This window comes from Ambystoma mexicanum, chromosome 13, assembly GCF_040938575.1.
Source record: "Ambystoma mexicanum isolate Mex_15411 chromosome 13, UKY_AmexF1_1, whole genome shotgun sequence".
NCBI classification, from domain to species: domain Eukaryota; kingdom Metazoa; phylum Chordata; class Amphibia; order Caudata; family Ambystomatidae; genus Ambystoma; species Ambystoma mexicanum.
The window spans coordinates 610,459,679-610,478,703 of record NC_090938.1 but is presented as its reverse complement, the minus strand read 5'-3'; the positions used below and the strand labels follow the sequence as shown (position 1 = coordinate 610,478,703).

The 19,025-nt window shown below is 44.2% G+C and overlaps 1 protein-coding gene across 1 annotated transcript in view; it reads right to left on the bottom strand.

Moving 5' to 3' along the window:
• RAB5C (RAB5C, member RAS oncogene family) overlaps window positions 1-19,025 on the bottom strand; it is a 466,724-nt gene that overhangs the window by 49,027 nt on the left and 398,672 nt on the right. The gene's annotated exons all lie outside the window — the stretch shown is intronic.

Below are 19,025 nucleotides of genomic sequence, written 5' to 3'. Positions count from 1 at the left end.
TTCTAAATGGATCTACCTAGACCGATTGTCCTCAAGCGATCATACTGCATGGCACCTCAACAAGAAAGAAAGGATACTGGTATGTGTTGGGTTGGCTACTGTGAAGTCTGAATAAATTGGAAAAGTTCACCTGGTCTCAACCCATATAGTCTTGATAATTTATCAAAATTTACATGCACAGAAGGTGTGCTAGAAACCTCCACAATAATGGAACAAAAAAAGGTTTTTTAGAAAAGAAACTTTTATATCACAACTTAGTGCATATAATAAAAACCAACTTGGAGGTACATATATAATTGAAGACATAAATACAAATCTTCCATTTGTGGAAATAAAGAATGACAATTTTAACACAAAGGGAAAAAAAGAGAAGGATTAGTGCATCAAAAAGAAAGCATACATAAAAATACATACGACAATTTTCCTATTAGCAAAACAACAGTTATTTATCACTAGAGTATTGGAATAGATCAAATAGCAAAACATTGGAGTAAATATAGTGATAAGTACCATACTGTCTCTATTTGAAATTATAGAAACTCAAAAATGAATATTCTTCAGTGTTTTGAATAAATCCCCAAGGACTCAGGGATGAGAATGGGGTCTGCATGGCACAACATGATTTATAAATGGAAAAGTGGTAATTTTACCCCCTGGTGGCATTACCCGTTTGTTCACAAATTAACTAAGACACTTTAAATGTCCTTTTCCTTGCTCCCCCCTCTTGCTTTATCCATCCTCTTTCCAACAGTTTTCCTTTAGTGCCTTCCATTCTTAATTACCGCCAGCCTTCCTTTCAAATGGATTGTGTCCTCCCACGTATTCCTCATCTTATGATATTTCCATATCCAGCTTCAGCTGCTCTGGAAATTTTTTCCAGCAGAGGGCGCTGCGGTCGATGCCTGTCGACCATGTCCCTCGGAGGCCTCCGTCTCTATTTCGACCATCTATGGTATAAAGCGCGTGCGCGCATTGACCAATGGCTTTAGGTCTGTTTTTCCGCGAAAGTTATCACTTCGGATAAAGCGCGTTTCGGTTCCCTACGAGAATCTTTGATACAAATGGCATCGTCTTGGGCATCATCAACTCCGAGATCGGGATTTAAAAAGTGCCAAGACTGTGGGGCAAGATGTCCCGTACGGACCTCCATCGTAAGGCCTGCCTATGGAGGACGGCGAAAGCAAAGCTAGCTGCAGGTAGGTAAATCCCCATTGACAACTAAGTCGAAAAAATGCTCAGACGAGTCGAGAAATATTTTTCCCCGTCGAAAGATGACAAAGATCACAATCACGCAGTGGCTCTCACCACTCGTCATCGTGGCATTCGAAGAAAAGACACCATAGGTTGCCGTCTTCATGTTCCTCACCAGAACGGGTCAAGTGCCTGACGAAATCAGACTCTCAGGCTGAGTGGGAAAAATTCAGAGTAAAAATGATGAAAGTATTTGAGAATGTGGCCTAGGCCCCGAAGACTCATGAAAGCCATGCCCAAGTTGAAAGACAAAAAAAAAAGATAAGGGCAACACCCATGCGCCTTCTATCCAGGACTCATCAGGCACTAAAATTCCTCAACACTATAATTGTCGAAACCCTTAACGACTGGGTCGAAAATCGAGGCATCCCGATCAACGCCATCGAGGGTTACTGAAAAATCATACACACCACTACCAAGAAAGGATTTTTTAAATCAATTTCTTCTATTTATGAGGATGTAGAACATTCCTCTGATGATTCACGTCCCTTGGGCCTACAATATGGAACACCGGGGGTCCCAGAACCCTTGATCTCGGGGAATTCAAGGATTAAAATGCAAGTGGACTAGATACGTCCCCGAAATTAGAATTTTGACAACCTGATCCTAATGACCATGCAGATGGGTCTTCCAGACATTTAATGTCCAGGGTGGTTGAATACATGGGGTGGAAAAGACCCACACCAATATATGAGCAGGATGATCTCACAGATCAGGACCCCAGGAGGATCCTATTCTTCCCTTTCAAGTGGCTCTGCAAGGCAGATAAATGCCAATTGGGAGTCGCCAGAGTTAATTCCGGCAGTAAATAAAAAGCGAACATCTAAATACAGGGCATGCAGTAGTGACCCTGGTGAAACACCTGGCTTTTGAAAGTTTGGTAGTGCAGGCTACCACGTCCACATCAAAACAAAATGCATACCCAACTTGTCCCCCAGACAGAGATGACAAGCATTGCAACACACTGGCCAACAAAGTTTTCTCTGAGGGGGAACATGGGCTTAAAGTCAGTGAATGCTACGTGCACGTTGGCCAGGTTCATTTTCACAATTTGGGAATGTATACCAATGGTGGCTGAACATATCCCCGAAGGGGAGGAGAGACAGATTTTTATATCTAGTCAAGGACGGGAAGGACGCAATGTGTGAATCCCTCCAGACAGATCTTGACACTGCTGACAGTATCAGCAGGTCAATGGCGGCTAGTAAAGGAATGCAAAGATTTGCCTGGTTAAGAAAATGTCTGGGTTTGCTCAGATGTGCAGTCCAGATTTCTTAACATGCCCTTTGACGGCTCACATTTATTTGGTAGCAAGGTTGACGAGAGCCTGGAGACTCTGCAGACCTCTAAAGCAGCCGACAAATCCCTTGGTGCTGCTATTGAACAGCCACAAAAAAGATTCCCCTGTGGTGGACGGGGGGGGGATGAGGTACTAAGACAGTCCAGGGAGCAGCTACTTTACCACAAGTCACTGCTTCAGCCGCCTCAAAACCTCTGAGGCTTCAGTTCACAAGACCTCAGTGGGAGGCAGACTCACTGTATCCGAAAGAATGGCAAGGCATTACTTCAAATGCATGGGCAACAGTTGCCCAGGGTTACCACCTTCCCTTTCTGAAAGCCTCAGAATCATCCACCGGGAACAGCTCTTTCAAAGTTCTAGATCTGCTGCTTATGCAGGAAATCTTGGCCCTGCTAGCAAAGAACAAGTTACTTACCCATGGTAACGTTCTTTCGACTGGATGTTCCTCCCATGTATTCCTTATCTTTGATATTTCCAATATCCAGCTTGCTGCTTCGGAAAATGTTTTCCCAGTAGAGGGTGCTGTGCGACGATGACTGGTCAAGTCGATGTCGCTCGGAGGCTTCCGTCCTGACTCGACATCAGTGGTATAAGTAACTTGTACAGCGCCCATTCTTTAGTTACGTTTTGAAAAGCGAAGCATTGTCTTGAGTGGACGGTTATTACCCTTGAGAGAGTGCAGACTAACCACAAGGGAAGTTTTATTGCAAGGTAGGATGGGAGCGAGATAAGGAATATGTGGGAGGAACATCCAGTTGAAAGAATGTTACCATGGTTAACTAACTTTTCTTCGAATGGATTGTGTCCTCCCACATATTCCTCATCTTTGATACCGGTCAAGTGGCACAGCGAGTAGAGCGCTCACTTTGACATCCGTGCATAGCATGCTAACGCAGGTTCGAATCCCGGCAGGGCCAAACTCAGCCTTTCATCCTTTCGAGGTCGATAAATGAGCACCACACCCCGTGGGTAATAATAAGCAGCGCTCAGATACCAGAGGGTTCGTAGCGCTATATAAATGCAAAATTATTATTATTACACTACCAAAGCAGTTATTTGGAGGATGGAGTAAAATTGAAGTCATCAAGAATGCACTGAGTGCAGAACTGCCTTTCCAAAAATAGACTCTTGGGGTAGTAGAGGAATCCAGACTGTAGTATTATGTAAAGGTGTGTGCAGAGGTAGGTCTCTCTCCTCTCTTTGTGGAAGACGAATTGGAGGGCCGATGGACATGTCCAGAAGGTCTGGATATCACGTTCTGCTGGCCCAGTCTGGGGCAATTAGGATCATGGTTTTCCTGAACCTCCGGATTACATGACGAATGATGGGCACTGGAGGAAACGCGTTAAGTAGTGGAAATTCCCAGTCCACTATGAACGCGTCTCCTAGAGGTCCTCTTTGGGGAACTTCCTAGAGCAGTATCGTTCGCACTTCCTGTTGGCACTGGTCGCGAAGAGATCCACTTGAGGGGTTCCCCAAAGGGTGAAGATCTCTTGAAGGACTTCCCGAGATAGCTCCCACTCGTGGGAGACTGCTCGCTCAGAGCGTCCACCGTTGTGTTCCTCTCCGGTTAGGTGAACTGCGGATAGAGATTACCTCTTCTATTGCCCAGAACCAGAGCTGCGTTGCCTCTCTGCACAGTGGTAGTGACCCTACACCACCTCTCTTGTTGAAGTAGTACATGGCCCCTGTGTTGTCCGTCATTAGCAGGACATAGTTTCCCCGTACAGTGGGCAGAAAGGCCTTCAGAACTAGTCTGACCTCAGCTCTAAAAAGGTTGATGTGTAGTTTGGACACCGACAGACCAACGGCCGCTGATGATCAAATCGTTGGTATGGCCTCCCCACCCCGTGAGTGAGGCGTCCGTCACTACTGTTATCTCGGCCCTGGTTGCCAGAACGGTTCTCCTTTCAAGAACTTCTCCCAATAGTCCCACCACGGAAGATGCCGAGCATTTTGAAATTTGGTCACCATCTGAAGAATGTCTTGAGCCCTCACCTCTGGTGGCACGGCTTTTCCCAGGGATGCATCCAGGACTGCTTTGATGAATTGGAGCCTTTGTGATGTTATCAAGTGGGACTTCTTGAAGTTGAGGTAGAAGACCAGCTTGTGGAGGGAGTGGCAAGTATAGCTGAGATGATCTAGAGCTTGTTCACGGGGGAACTCGCCCTGATTAGCCAATCGTCCATGTAGGGGTAGACATGAACACCCCCCTCCCCCCTCCTGAGACTCGCTGCCACCGCCGCCATTAGCTTGGTGAAAACCCTCGGGCGGAGGTTATCCCAAATGTCGTAACCCGAAACTGATGGTGAGAGTTGCCAACAGCGAACCTCAGGTACTGTCTGTGCATGTGGTATATCGGCACAAACTTAAGCATCCTGGAGGTCCAATGATAACATCCAAACCTGAAGCTGGAGGTCATGAAGGATCTGAGAAAGGGTTGCCATCTTGAACTTGTCCTTTGAGGCACTTATTCAAGTGTCTTAAGTCCAAGATGGGCCTCAATCCTCCGCCCTTCTTTCGAATAAGAAAATAAGGGGAATGCCAACCCTTGTTCCTCTCCGCTACAGGTTCTATAGCACTTTTTCCAGCAGGGTTAAAATCTGCTGCGTAAGGAGCGGATCCGGAACCATCAGAGTTGTTCCCCGATGGATGACAGGTCTTTGCAGGAAAGGTAGGCAGTAACCTTGGGAAACTGTTTGCAGTGCCCAAGCATCTGCAGTAATAGTCTGCCATTCTGTCAGATGCTGTGACAATCTGCCTAATACTGCAGTTTTGTGAGGAAGACCTCGGAGGTTGTGAAGCGGCCGACGCAGTGGCTGAAGGTAAGGTAGCCCCTGCTGTTGCGGTCCTATTACCTCTACCCCATCCACCACAGGGGAATCGTCTTTGGCCTCTTTTAGCTGGCTGTCTTCTGCCTTTTCCAAATCGGAATCATAGCGAAAGGACCTACCCCTACAGGGCGCAGCTGTGGGGTGGTTTGGAGTTTGCCGTATTGCGGCTCCAAGGGATTTGGCTGCTGCCTTGGAAGTTAGCAGCTTCTCCAAACTTTCATCAGCTTTGTTCCCGAATAGATGTGTGCCATCAAAGGGCATGTTGAGAAGTCTGGATTGAACGTCTGTGGCAAATCCTGACTTCTGTAACCACGAAAATCTGTGGATTACCATACTAGCTGCCATGGCTCTGCTGATGCTGTCAACAGAGTCGAGACCGGTCTGGAGGGATTCACACATAGCATCCTTCCCATCCTTAATGTTCAAGAAACCGTCTTGTTCATCCCCTTCGGGGATGTGGTCAGCCGGCATCGAAATACAGTCCCAAAGGGTGTGGGTAAACCTCACCAGCGTGCACGTCGCATTAGCAGACAATAGTGCCATACTACTGGCCGAGAAATCCTTCTTGGCCATGGTCGTATTTTTTGTCATCTCTATCTTGTGGGATTGTAGGTTAGGCATTTTGTTCGCCAGAAGCGGTAGCAGCCTCAACGAGCCTTTCAGGGGTTGGATACTTTGACAGGTGTAGAGGGGGTCAGAAGCTGAAGCTCTGTATTTGGCCTTTAGCCTTTTATTCACAGCCGGGATAACCTTGGGTGTCTCCCAGTTACAAGTTACCCTCTTTTGTAGAGGGTTATGAAAGGGGACAATAGGGTCTTCCTGTGGTCCCTTATCTAGAATGTCCATCAAATCATTCTGTTCGAAAACTGGTGCGGGTCTGGACCACCCCACGTATTCTGTTACTCTAGACATGAGCTGTCTGTAGTTGCTTTCAGCATGATCCCGTGGATCTGCTGTACCAAACTCAACTTCAGGGGGGGCAGGGGGGGGGGTCAATGCCACTTGCCTCATGCAGGGAGTCTTGCAGATATTTTTTATCCTGGATTGTTCAGAAATAAGTTCTTCTGGGACAGAAGGTGTCCCATATTCCAGCCCAAATGGTCTCTCCGTCAGATTCTTCTGCCTCCTCACAGATTGAGAAAAAAGTTTTAAAATAGTCTGAACAAGGTTGTGGTGCGTAAATCTTCCCTAAAGGAGAAGGAGGAAGAAGGCGCTATAGATGTCATGATAGGAGCAGACAGTGTTGAGACTGTTGATGAAGACGTCAACGGCTTTGATTTTTCCAAAGACGTCTATGTCTTCGATGCAAATGTCAAGGACTTCGACAAAACCGAAGGAATTGCTGTTTACGGCGTCGAGGTCGTCGATACTCGAGGTATCAATGACCTGTCCTTCAATTTTGGCACTGATAGCAAAGTCGGATGGTGTCGTCCACGCCATGTGGGTTTCTTTCGGCGTCAATGACATCGATTTTTTTGTGTGTCACAGAAGTGCTCTCTCTCTACTCGAGGGATTAACTCGCTCTTGAGGAGTTTCCACAGCCGATGTGGGGGACTCTCAGCTTCTGTGCTTCCCAGATGATGTGTCTGGGTATTGCCTCTAGGTGCTTCCGAGTGCGCAAGGCCCCGTTCTCAAAGACCTTTAACATACTCAATCTGAATTCCTCCCATTGAGCTGCGGAACTATGTTTCGTGGGACAGACAACCCTTTCGGGTGAACTAGAAGTGGAGGGCGATCTCTGGCACCTCTTTTTAGCATGCCTCGAAGACTAGGCATGGTGTGATTCACTTCATGAACGGGAGTGTTGAGGTTTTTTTATGATGGGGAGACGAAGGCCTCGACTCGTCAGATGACTTGCGTTTACACGGGGTAACAGATTTTGGAGTCCTACCTCTCCAACTTTCCTCTGCGCTCCCTCAAGGCCTTGGCCGTCATCGACATACATTCGTCACACTCCTAACACGGGTGCTCTGCCCCTATGACACCAGAGGTAGCTCCTGTGCGGGTCCGTCATGGACATTTCTGTCTCGCAGTCCCGGCATTTCTCGAAACCGGACTGGGGAGTAGATAGGGCAGATGAAGAAGCCATCTTGTCGGAACTTGAAGGTATTCCCACAGAAAAATCTCAAAGAAATTTGAAGATTCACACGGAACAGAGCGTTACGTTACCAAAGCTGTGCTTATACCACTGAGGATGTCAAAGTCAGGACGAAAGCCTCCAAGCAACGTCGACCAGTCAGACGCGCAACGACCTCTACTGGAAAAAAAAATATCCGACGCAGCAAGCTGGATATTGGAAATATCAAAGAAAGAATACATGGGAGGACAATCCATTCGAAAGGTGCTATAGAACCAGTACATGTAGCGGAGGGGAACAATGGTTGGTACTCCCCGTACTTCCTAATTCCAAAAAAGGACAGAAGATCGAGACCCATTTTGTCCTCCGGAAGGACAAGTTCAAAATGGTTACCCTTTCTCAGATCACTCAGGCCCTCCAGCTTCAGGAATGGATGGCATCACTGTGGACCTTCAGGATGCTTACTTTCATGTGCCAATCCATCACAAGCACAGACAGTACCTGAGGTTCGCTGTTGGCAGTTCTCATGATCAGTTTTGAGTTCTGCCATTTGGGCTGACTTCTGCCCCAAGGGTTCTTACCAAGTTGGTGGTGGCGGCAGCGAGTCTCAGGGGAGGAGGTGGGGGTGAGGGGGGATTCACATCTACCCCTACCTGGACGATTGGCTGATCAGGGCCAGTCCCACAAACAGGCCCTGGAACATCTCAGCTCCACTGTCACTCCTTCACAGAGTGGGCTTCTCCCTCAACTTCAAGAAGTCCCACATGATACCATCTCAAAAGTTACAATTCATTGGATGCATCCCCAGGAAAAGCCTTGCCACCAGAAGTGAAGACCTACTGAAGATGGTCACCAAATTCCAAAGTGCCCAGCGCCTCCCAGCCTTCGATTTTCTGAGGTTGCTCTGCCTCATGGCATACTGCATTTCTCTGGTGCCAGAGGCGCGCCTGAGAATGAGATCTCTCTCCAGTGGGCTCTCAGGACTCAATGGTCTCATTTCTCAGGCAGCATGTCAGATCTCCTTTAGGTTCCAAGCAGGGTTGCACAGGATCTCCTGTGGTGGGCCTGCAAGGACAACATTCTGAAGGGAGACCTTTTTGGCAGCCATGGCCGGAGAAAACAGTGGTAACGTACCACTCACTCACAGGGTGGGGAGCACATTCCAACAATCTGACAATCAGCTGTTGTTGGTCTACATCAGAGTCCAAACTACATATCAACCTTGGGCCGAGGGCAATCAGCTTAGCGAGGAAGGCCTTTCTGCCCTCTGTGCGGGGGAAGAAAGTTCTGATAACGACGAACACCACAGTGGCCATGCACTACCTCAACAAGAGAGGAAGCGTAGGGTCACTACCACTGTGCAGAGCGGCAATGCAGCTCTGGTTCTGGGCAATTCAAGAAGGAATATCCCTATCGATAGTTCACCTTGAGTGGAGAATAAAGTGGCAGATGCTCTGAGCAGGCAAAGCACAGTCTGACACAAGTCCTTCAACAGATCTTCACACTTTGGGGAACCCCTCAAGTGGACCTGCTAGCGACCCAAGTCAACCGGAAGTGTGAGTGCTACTGCTAAAGGGAATTTCCCCCAAGAGGAGCTGTAGGGGCCGCGTTCATAGTGGACTGGATGTTTCCACTCCTGTATGAGTTTCCTCCAATCCCCGTCATTCCTCAAGTCATCAGGAGGTTGAGGAGGTTCAGGGAATCCATGCTAATTGCTCCAAATTAGGCCAGGAGGACGTAACTTCTGGACCTTTCCATCTGCCCTCCAATACGTCTTTCAAAAAGAGAGGACCTTCTCTCGTAAGAGGGGGGCCAGGTTCTCCAAGCAGACACACTCAACATTCATGCATGGTTTCTGAGAGGTTGAGATACAAGGATTGTGACCTCTTGGTCGACGTAATGGAGATTTTGCTTATGACCAGAAGGCCAGCAACAAAATCCTTGCACTGCTGCTGTTGGAACTAATTCTGCAGCTGGTGCAGTGATAAGAATGTGGATACTTTTACATGCAGTGCACCTATTGTGTTATCATTCTTATTACACTTAGCCAATCTGGGGCTCCAGGTTGGTACAATTAAAGGATATCTGGCAGCACCATCTATTTTTAAGTGCTCCTGTGAAGAGGCTTCTTTCTTCAAGATCCCACTAGTTATACAATTCTTAAAAGGACCGACAAATACATTTCCTTCTGTCCCATTTGAAGTCCCAATTTGGGACCTCAACTCAGTGTTGAAATTTCTGTGTGCTCCTTTTGAGCCGATCCATTCCTGTCCTTTAAAGGTTATTAACCTTAAAGGCCATCCTTTTAGTGGCCATTACATCAGCCTGACGAGTGAGTGAACTTCAGGCCTTGTCCTGCAAGCATCCTTACACAATCTTCTAGAAGAACAGAGCGGTCCTTAAAGGCTAAACCTACCTTCTTACCCAAGTTTGTGTCTGAGTTTTATTTAACTCAGAAAATAATTCTACCTTCATTTTATCCTCCTCATCTTGGAAAGGTAGAGGAGAGGTTACACAGGCTTGATCCAAGGCGTGCACTTTGTTAATATACCTACAGGATGGCTAAACTAAGAAGAGAGGATGACCAACTTTTTGTAGGCTATGCGGGCTTCAAGTTGGGTATGGCAATCTCAAAACAAACTATCAAGATGGATCATTTTAGGAATATCTGAATACTACAGATTAGCTGGAAACAATCCTTTGCAGGGTCTTAGAGCTCATTCGACCATGGGCATGGCTACCTCCTCTGCCTTACAGAGGGTAGAACCAATTAAAGATATTTGTGCGGCCGCCACAAGGTCGTCGGTACACACTTTCACCAAACACTATAATCTGGTTTATTTGGAAAGGCTGTGCTACATTCTGTGTACACAGACGTATAAAGGAACTCCTAAATTATGAGTCTGAAAATTCTGACTCCCTCCTCCAGGAATACATACACTGCTTTGGAAGTTTATCATAAGATGAGGAATATTTGAGAGGACAATCCATTTGAAGAACAAGTTACTTACCCATGCGAACGTTCTTTCGACTTGATGTTCCTCCCACATATTCCTCATCGCCCCTCCCTACCTGCCCCGCAGTAGAATTTCCCATGCTATTGCACTCTTGGCTCTTTCAGGAGGAGTAACTGTCGGGTGTATGATATCCTATACATGTAAAAAAACAAAAGTGAAGCCAACGGTCGCTGCACGCGCGTTATACCATCGATGACGACGGCATCGAGACGGAGGCCTCTAAGGGACCGAATCGACAGGCATTGATGCATAGCTCCCTTTGCTGGAAAATATTTCCAAAGCAGCTGAAGCTGGATATGAAAATATAAGCGGAATACTTTGGAGGAACATCCAGTCGAAAGAACGTTACCATGGGTAAGTAACTTGTTCTAACTAATTGCTTTATTTCGGCTCGTAACAAATACATAAAACAACAATCACCATTAATTAAAAAAATTATTAAATGTCTTAAATATCACAATATTAAATCACAATTCGCCACAGATTTCAACCAACAGACAGCTCATTTAGAATTAAAAGTAACAAGTAAACAATACTCCCATTCTTAATATAAAAACAATTTCAAACCTGAATATATGTACAGCTTAAATATTTTTGGATCTTTCATTTAGTAGAAACACAATTTCTAGTTTCATCATAGATGTGCTTCCCAAAAGTCACATATTCCATGTTCATTCAAGTATATTTAAAAAAAAAAAAAAACACACTTTACAGAAATCACTGCAGAATGGGCAAATGAACATGAAATTCTGCAATTCTGCACACTTTCCTCTACACTTCGACAACCAAAACAGTTACTATATTGATTTCCTATGATCAATGTGTTTAGCTACTGACAAAATTCCAAGTCTCAATTTGAAACAAATATGTCCCAAACTTGGCTTTACGATAATACAAACACCCTAGCCTTAATATTTCTTAGTTATGACTCCAAGCAATCTCTGGTATGAAATAGCTCTAGTACGCTTCTTTCACTTGTAATTTGTTCGTTATTAATCCTATCAGGTTCTTCCATTAGCACACAAAACCATTTGATAGCTCTAGCTCTTGGGGTAGACAAAATTACTCAGAATTCTCCAGTAGGGTTTAAGATGTTGATTGGACCAAAATCTTATCCAAGAACTTTTTGGTCTCAACAAAATAATCTCATCAATAAATTGGACATAAACCTCCATACTAAGAAGAGGATAGGGAGCACTTCATGGTAAACCCAGAAGCTGTTTTGAAGAGGTTTTTCGCTGTCCTTAACTGTTCATAATTTTAAAGCCTAAGCTTTGTTTACTTCAACTTCTTAGGCCTACTTTTGACAATATAAACAAAAATGCGGGAGCCCTTTTACTGAGAACGAACATGGGTTCAATGGAATTTCTCTCGGGTCTACAACCACATTTTAGCCCACTGCACCCTAGGCTACCCAGGGTAATCCAGATGGGGACCCCCTTGCTCACTGTGTTTAGAGAGGCACAGCTCCACCTCACTGATGAGGCCTAACAAGGCTGAAACGCGTGTTTGGGGATGCTGTTGGTATTCTTGTTCAGAGGAGAATTGCCTAGCATTTCGGTGCTGGACTGTCAAAGTGGATGGGACCGGACTGATCCGGAAATTGATATTTCTCCTCTGTGAAAGATAGTGTGCTAGAACGTGGTTGTAGACCCTCTCTAAGGAGCAACTTCCCATAGCACATGTTAATTGGCTGTGATAATTCACGGTAGTGGGGCTCCCAGACCCTTTTGTGTACTTAATAACCAAACCATATGCGATTACTAAACTGAGAAGTTCACTTAACTGCAGGAGCGGGCAGAGCCTACAACAATTTCCTATGTGATTTCAGGATGAACATACACAGATTAAAGTGTTTCCTAGTCTGTATAGGTTACTATCGCAAAGGACAGTCTTGTATGTAGAATTTACAGGGCATGCTTTCGTAAAACCTGAAATGCAGGTGCTACACAATGCTTCAAAGCTTGAGATGAAAGCACCATTTTGAAAGTGTATGCACTCATAAAACTGTAGTGCATAGGATTCTCTCACTTTGCCAATAGCTGTATTTCTAGTCTTCTAGTCATACCTGCAACCTTGAGCTAAGCTTAACCAGTGTGACTTCTGGTTGTATGGCTGCAGTTTCCATAGCATTTAGACTATTTTATGAAAAGGTTTCAAAGAAACCTTATTACAAGAATTGCCCACTTGCGTGAATGTTTTAAATGAATTTGTATTACACAAAAAATTCAAATTTCAAATTCCATATTCATTCCAATAGTGGTACAAGGGATTCATCATCCACAAAAAAATTAAATTTCCAACTACACATTAAACATTGGGTATTTGATCATAATGTCGAAATTTGGCTTTTTCTAGTGTCTTCACATTTCAAATTAGTGTCAATAGTACTACAAAGGAATTACAAATGTATTAATGTATGAAACAAATACACCTTTATTAGATCTTAAATATCAATGAAAATTGGATAACACCGACAATTGCCAGAAAAATTGAGAAACAAAAAGGATACTCTCCATGAGTGTGTAACTGCAATCCAAATGAATGTATATCAGCAAACAGAATAAAATGAACACGTTAATGTGATCCTAAATTTGAAGCCAATGTGTGTTAAGGAACAAATAAGTTTAACTGGTCAGTAGGTAAACAGTGTTTCTTTTCTCTTTCTATGCTATGTATTTGTTGGCATATTTGTCTGTGTCTGATCACATACAATAATTGAAATGTGCACATTTATTAGATACAACAGAATAAGTAAGCCCTGAAAAAGCTCACTTACAGGGCCATGATAGTTAGCGAGGACCAAGGAGTACAACATGTTTAGTATAGGCTTTAGAAAACAGACATCTCTTGATAATGGAATTGAATACCCAATGTATAATGTGTAACTGGGAATCGAGCATTTTTGTGGATGAAGATTAATCTTGTGCTGTTGAATTCTATGTGTAAGAATTATAAATTAATTGAAATAAATTGCACAAGTGGCCAATTCTTGTTATAAGGCATATTTGTATACAGACATACAAGTGAACTGTTTTGAATATGCCCAAAGCAGCAGAATGTTGAATTGTAAAATACCAGACCAATTACTATTTGGAATAGTGGCGCAACAAGGCTCGTTTAAGGCACCTGTCAGATTGATGTAGAAATTGGGTTTCAAACAAGCTCATCGCCCAGGGCCAGTGCTTGTGCCTCGACTCTTACCTCAACAGGGAGCCGTTCTATAATTTGCTCCAATTTGTTCTATTTTGTCATATTACATCCAGAGAAAAGCATGTTAGAATTGGCAATACGTATATATTGTATGCTGCAGCGTTAGCAATCTTTCTACCCAATATGTGTATATGCCTCCTTTATCTGTTGGGGCCTTAGCGGTAGAAGCAGCTGCTCCAAAAGTTTTTCCAGTAGTGGTAATTCATTAATCTGCTATTGGGTGACCTTGTATAGCAATCAAATGATTGGTGGATGGCTATTTAATCAATACACACATTTACAGTTATGCAGTTACTAGATTAGGCCTTGGGTGCTTCAATTGCTTGATTTACTCCATGGCATGATGGGGAATATTTGTAGAATGCTCTTCGGTTCCTTGAGGCTTTGATTATATATATATATATAAAAAAAATGTTCCCTTTCTCCTCATCTACTTGATAGTGAAGGTCATACCTGTGTCACACTGAATAACTGAGCGATATTTGGATTGGTCCTCGCTAGGCAAAGAGGATGTAAGGCGAGCTTTGTAGTTTTAGGAGTCCAGAGTAATTCTCCAAAACACTCCTCATCCCGGAGTTGCTCTTCTTCCTATGGCAAGTATGGGCCAACAATATCTCCCACCAAAGAAACTACTTGCTTTGGTACCCAGGCAATTTAGATATCCCTTTTAGACCCCTCGTCTTTTACCCACAGGCTTGTCTTTCATCATGGTATTTTGTTTTTTATGGCCTGTTGAAATTGTTTCCAGTTGTCCTACTTTCCCATTGCTAATTTCTCTTTTGTGATGTGAAAACAGACATGATTGTCCCACACTGAATCAATTTAGGTTGGATGGACATAGGTTTCCTCTTTGGAGTAATCATGGACATCCATGACTTCCAAGATTTGTATGTGCTCCTCCACAACAGTATACTCTGCTCTTGGCACCAAAACCCTTCCTCTGTATGGAGGCTTAATTCGTGGTGTACATCTTTTCAGTTCAATGACTTATACGTAGAAAATCTTCCAGCAGGTAAACTGTTAAAAAATCTCAGTTGCAGTCTAGTTTTCTGGCACCAAATTCTTGTTTGGTGGCCTTTCAGTTTTGGGGACAATCTTGCACATGCGTCTTTCCTATGCCATGCGTCGGTTTCCTGTTTTTGCACTTTGGGGGTTGTGTTTTCAAGTGTCATGTTTCACTGTGCCCATATGGGGCTTGTTGGACCCATGTTTTAAAGGTCTCCTCTCCCTGTTGATTTGGATGTTTTCGCACACCATGTTTCTTCCTATAGACATTAGGAGTGCGAGTGTGGAGTGCAACTTTTTGGGAGACTGCAGGCAGATTAAGCAATAGGGCCAATTTACATTACTGAATGGCTTTAACACTCACATTTTAGGATTCACAATAGACTCACTCAAGCCACACGCAAACTCCTTCCGATGTCTTTTCAACTTCCCTTATCGGGCTTTAAGTAATCTTTTTGCAGTATTGTTGTCGCTGTCAAATGTCATCTTGCATGGCGTGCCTTCAGTTCTACATTTAGCTAGGAGTATGCCACTTTCCACTTCCTTACTTTACAATCTTCTGTCACCAGCAAGGTTTGAGACGACTTCTCAACATGGTAGGATTTAGGATGTTTAATTTCCGAAAGTGAATGGAGTAGTTTATGTGCAGCCCCCTGCAGATTCAAGCTTGATGTGGCGTTGAGGTACACCCAGCATAGTATTTACTGGTCTCCATGGAAAATGAAACATGGCAAACTTAGTCTAGATGACATTTGCTGGAATTGTAAGAGGGAGGTCGGCACCATTCTTCATGTCCTTTGGCTTTGTAAAAAAAATGCAGTCGTTTGGGGGTAGGTCCTTCAGCATGTTGATATTGTGTTGGGCTCTTTTCTCCCCCGTACAACGATGTCTGTGCTGGACCTGTTCCCGGCTGGCATCAAACTACCTAAAGAAATGTTATGGTGTCTGATCTGCCTGCCTGGTGTACGCCACCAAGCACTATCCTTTGCTAGACTAATGTTTTGGCTTAAACAAGACTACAAGATGAGCACAACCTAAAAAGGAGTTGTCCATGGTTTCAAAACCATAATTACAAGAGTTGAAATTATCAAACATATTACACATTCTTCTACAACTTGTCCTCCTGACATCAACCCCACTATACAGTAGCTCTTCCCATCCTGTCATAAAGCACATTTCAAGTTGAAGAATTGTAGATATTGCAAGAGTTTTTGTAATAGGGTTGTTTCAGGACCAGAACATCAGCGCAAGGTATCGGCCATACTTCCATCTGGGCTGAAATTAAGCATATGAAGGTCTATGAAATTTCCTGATGAATGCGATTGAGCCTTTACTCATTTGGCTTCCTGTCTGTCAGACAGCCAGTGATGCACCTGAACACTATCCACATACACTTTATAGTTGGCATGATGCTGTTCGATATGTGCCTTGAGCCTTTATTTGGTACTTCACAGTGACGATTAAGTAAAACTGGCTGGACACATAGGTTGTCCCTGGGGACAAAGACAGACTTTTTTATCAGCTCGTTTTGGTCACTGCGAAAATATTGTAAAGAAAATAGAATAACTAAAATTAGAAAGGAACAGGTGTCCTCTCCAAAGCTAGTTAGATTGAGGAAGACAAGACTACAAAAGATTTTAATTACTAAAAAGGTGCTACTAAAAACAGCCAATGATTTGTTTCTGGCTGCCTGCACTGAAACTTTTGAAATTAAAGGTCTCCAAAATAATGAAGAGGTCAGCATGACGCTTTGGCTTACATTTTTTCTCCCGAATGATTTCAAATAATCGAAGGCCGTGTGGAACATAGTTACGGCAGAACTCCGTTTGTGGGCTCTCTTCGTGGGATCCCTAAACCTTTTGCTCACCTCCCTGATGGTTTTTTAGGATCTTTAGCTTTCTTTTTTGCGATTAGGGGGACTTCTGCAAGTGCCCGTCACTGCAATCCTTTTCCCTGCACTGTCCCATGGTAGCCCATAGAGCTCCTAGAAAAGGGGTTCTCATTACAAACATTAATTTTAGGGTAAGTCTAACACTTAACACTTGTGCTGTGGAATATGCTGGTGGCAGCTGTCATTTTGTTTTGGCTTTAACATGGGTGCAGCCAGTCTTACCTCATTAGTAGCCAATTGACCAGTATGGTAGCCAGTGGGGTACCAATACATTTAAGAACTACTCCCTGACATTTTGTTTTGGGCCTTCCTTTTGTCTTTCTTTGGGTACCAGAGTCAGATCTTTACATGCCTGGCACCCTCTATTTTGGTTTAAACTGGCCTACAATGGTTTCCTGCACCAGATGTGGTCATTGCATATCTAGTGTGGATAGACCAAAGGTTAAGGCATTTTGTAGGGCCAGCCTCACTGGTTGGCCACCAAAAACTTTGGGTCTTCCTTTGTGTGTGATTGGAGGGCTGAATTAGGCCAGACCCTTAATGAGTGCATTTAGGAAAGACCCTGCTAAATTCCTCTGATCCGTTGTTTCATACCTGAAAAACTGGAGGACTGCTTCGAAGATGGGTTGCTGAATACTTCTTAGACAAGCTGGACCATACTGGCTGGGCTCTGCTTCCTATGTCCTTCGCCCTGGTTCCTTCAAAAAAGCTGCCAACATCCTTGAAATCCTGCACCCCACTGCACACTGGTGGAATGGACGTCACATTCTGGGATCATTTCTGGGCCTTTTTATTGCAGTCTTCCGGTTACCCTCATGGACATAGATCCTGGAGGTAGGAAGCCTCAGTCATCTAGAATAGTGGTGGACCACTCACTACTCCACCTCAGTTGTACATCATCCACCAAACATTTCTCCCATCATTTGACCGCTCCTTGATGGCTGGATGCCCAGTTGTAACCCTTAAGCTGTCTGGAGACCCTTTGACAGGTTCTTACGGTCTACTGGTACTTTCCCCGTCATTCCTTTCACTTCTGGCTGGCAGTTCATCCTGGGTACCCACAATTGTGCTTTGTTCTGCTTGTCTGGGTCTTCACTGGTCCAGGGTTTAAGTTTGTGCATACTGGATCTTTCCCCTTCCCCCCCAATCAAAACTCATGTACTCATCAGGTTCTCCAACCATTGAAGAGCCGCATACTCAATCACTGCGCCATGTGTACTAGCTTTGTGTAACTATTGGGACTAATTGTACCTCACTGCCAGACAACCTGCTCCCTAGACGGAAGGTTGCTCTGCCATAGCTACCCTGTGAGTGTTTGATCTAGCTTTTTGTTGGAAAGCCTGCCATTAGGTTAGATGGTTTTACATTCTTCATAAGGCGGCTGTAAAATCTCCATAACAAGCATGAATGATGGTAGGTTAGTTACCACAGTTATCGTCTATATACAGCTGTATCCCATCGCAAAAACCTTTTGCTTTGACTTACGGGCCTAGTTACTGACCTCAACCCGCTGGCCAAAATGAATATTTATCCTTATTAAAAAATAAAATATTCTGTAGTAAATCCACCCCATTTTCTACTCACTACATTACTGCCATCAACAACCCTCAGAAAGCTGTAAACTTCTCATGATAAACAGACCCAAACATCATTCCCGAACGCTATTTACAGGCAACATCAATATGTTTGCCATGGCAGAGATTAGTCTACCACAGCCTTTGTAAGAAATTGTTTCGCTGACAAAAACCCATTACCTATGCAGAGTCACAAATGTTAAATGTATTTGTACCGCGCACCGTCACCAACGTCCCAAGGCGCTCAAATGGCAAATATATCATAAAAGTAGAGAATACATTATTGCTAAAGGGTTTTTAGCCATTTCAATACTACAGATTGAGTTGGTCAATGACTAAGCAGCAACCCAATGTTTAATGGACATTCATGACGAGCAGCAGACCAGTTGTACACCAGGTAACAGAATGCAGGCAGCCACAAAGATGCAAGGCGATACGGAAAAGGGGAAGGAGAGCAAGAGGCTACTGTGCAGAGGTGTAAAGTTTGATAAATGCATATTACTTAGAAAGTTTAAATTTTGAAACTGTACAGGTGCCACTGTGTTCAGGTAATCCTCACTTATCCACAGGATATTACTCAACTTTGGAAAGTTACTCAACATAGTGACTACTGTGCTCCTAGTCCATAGCCCCCTTTCCTTCAAATTTGTGGAACATTCTGTCCTTTGGGATAGGACCAGAGCTTTTTGTCGCACCACACAAACATTTTCTGTTGTATGTCGGAGGCTGAGTACATGCTTGGCCACAGGCTCCACCTCCCCAAGCCCCACCTCTGGGCCCTGCTCCTCCGTCCTTTTCAACCAGCGTAGGTCGGGAAGTAACTAATAAGCTAAAGACTTTTAGGGTATGGAGGGCGTATGGAG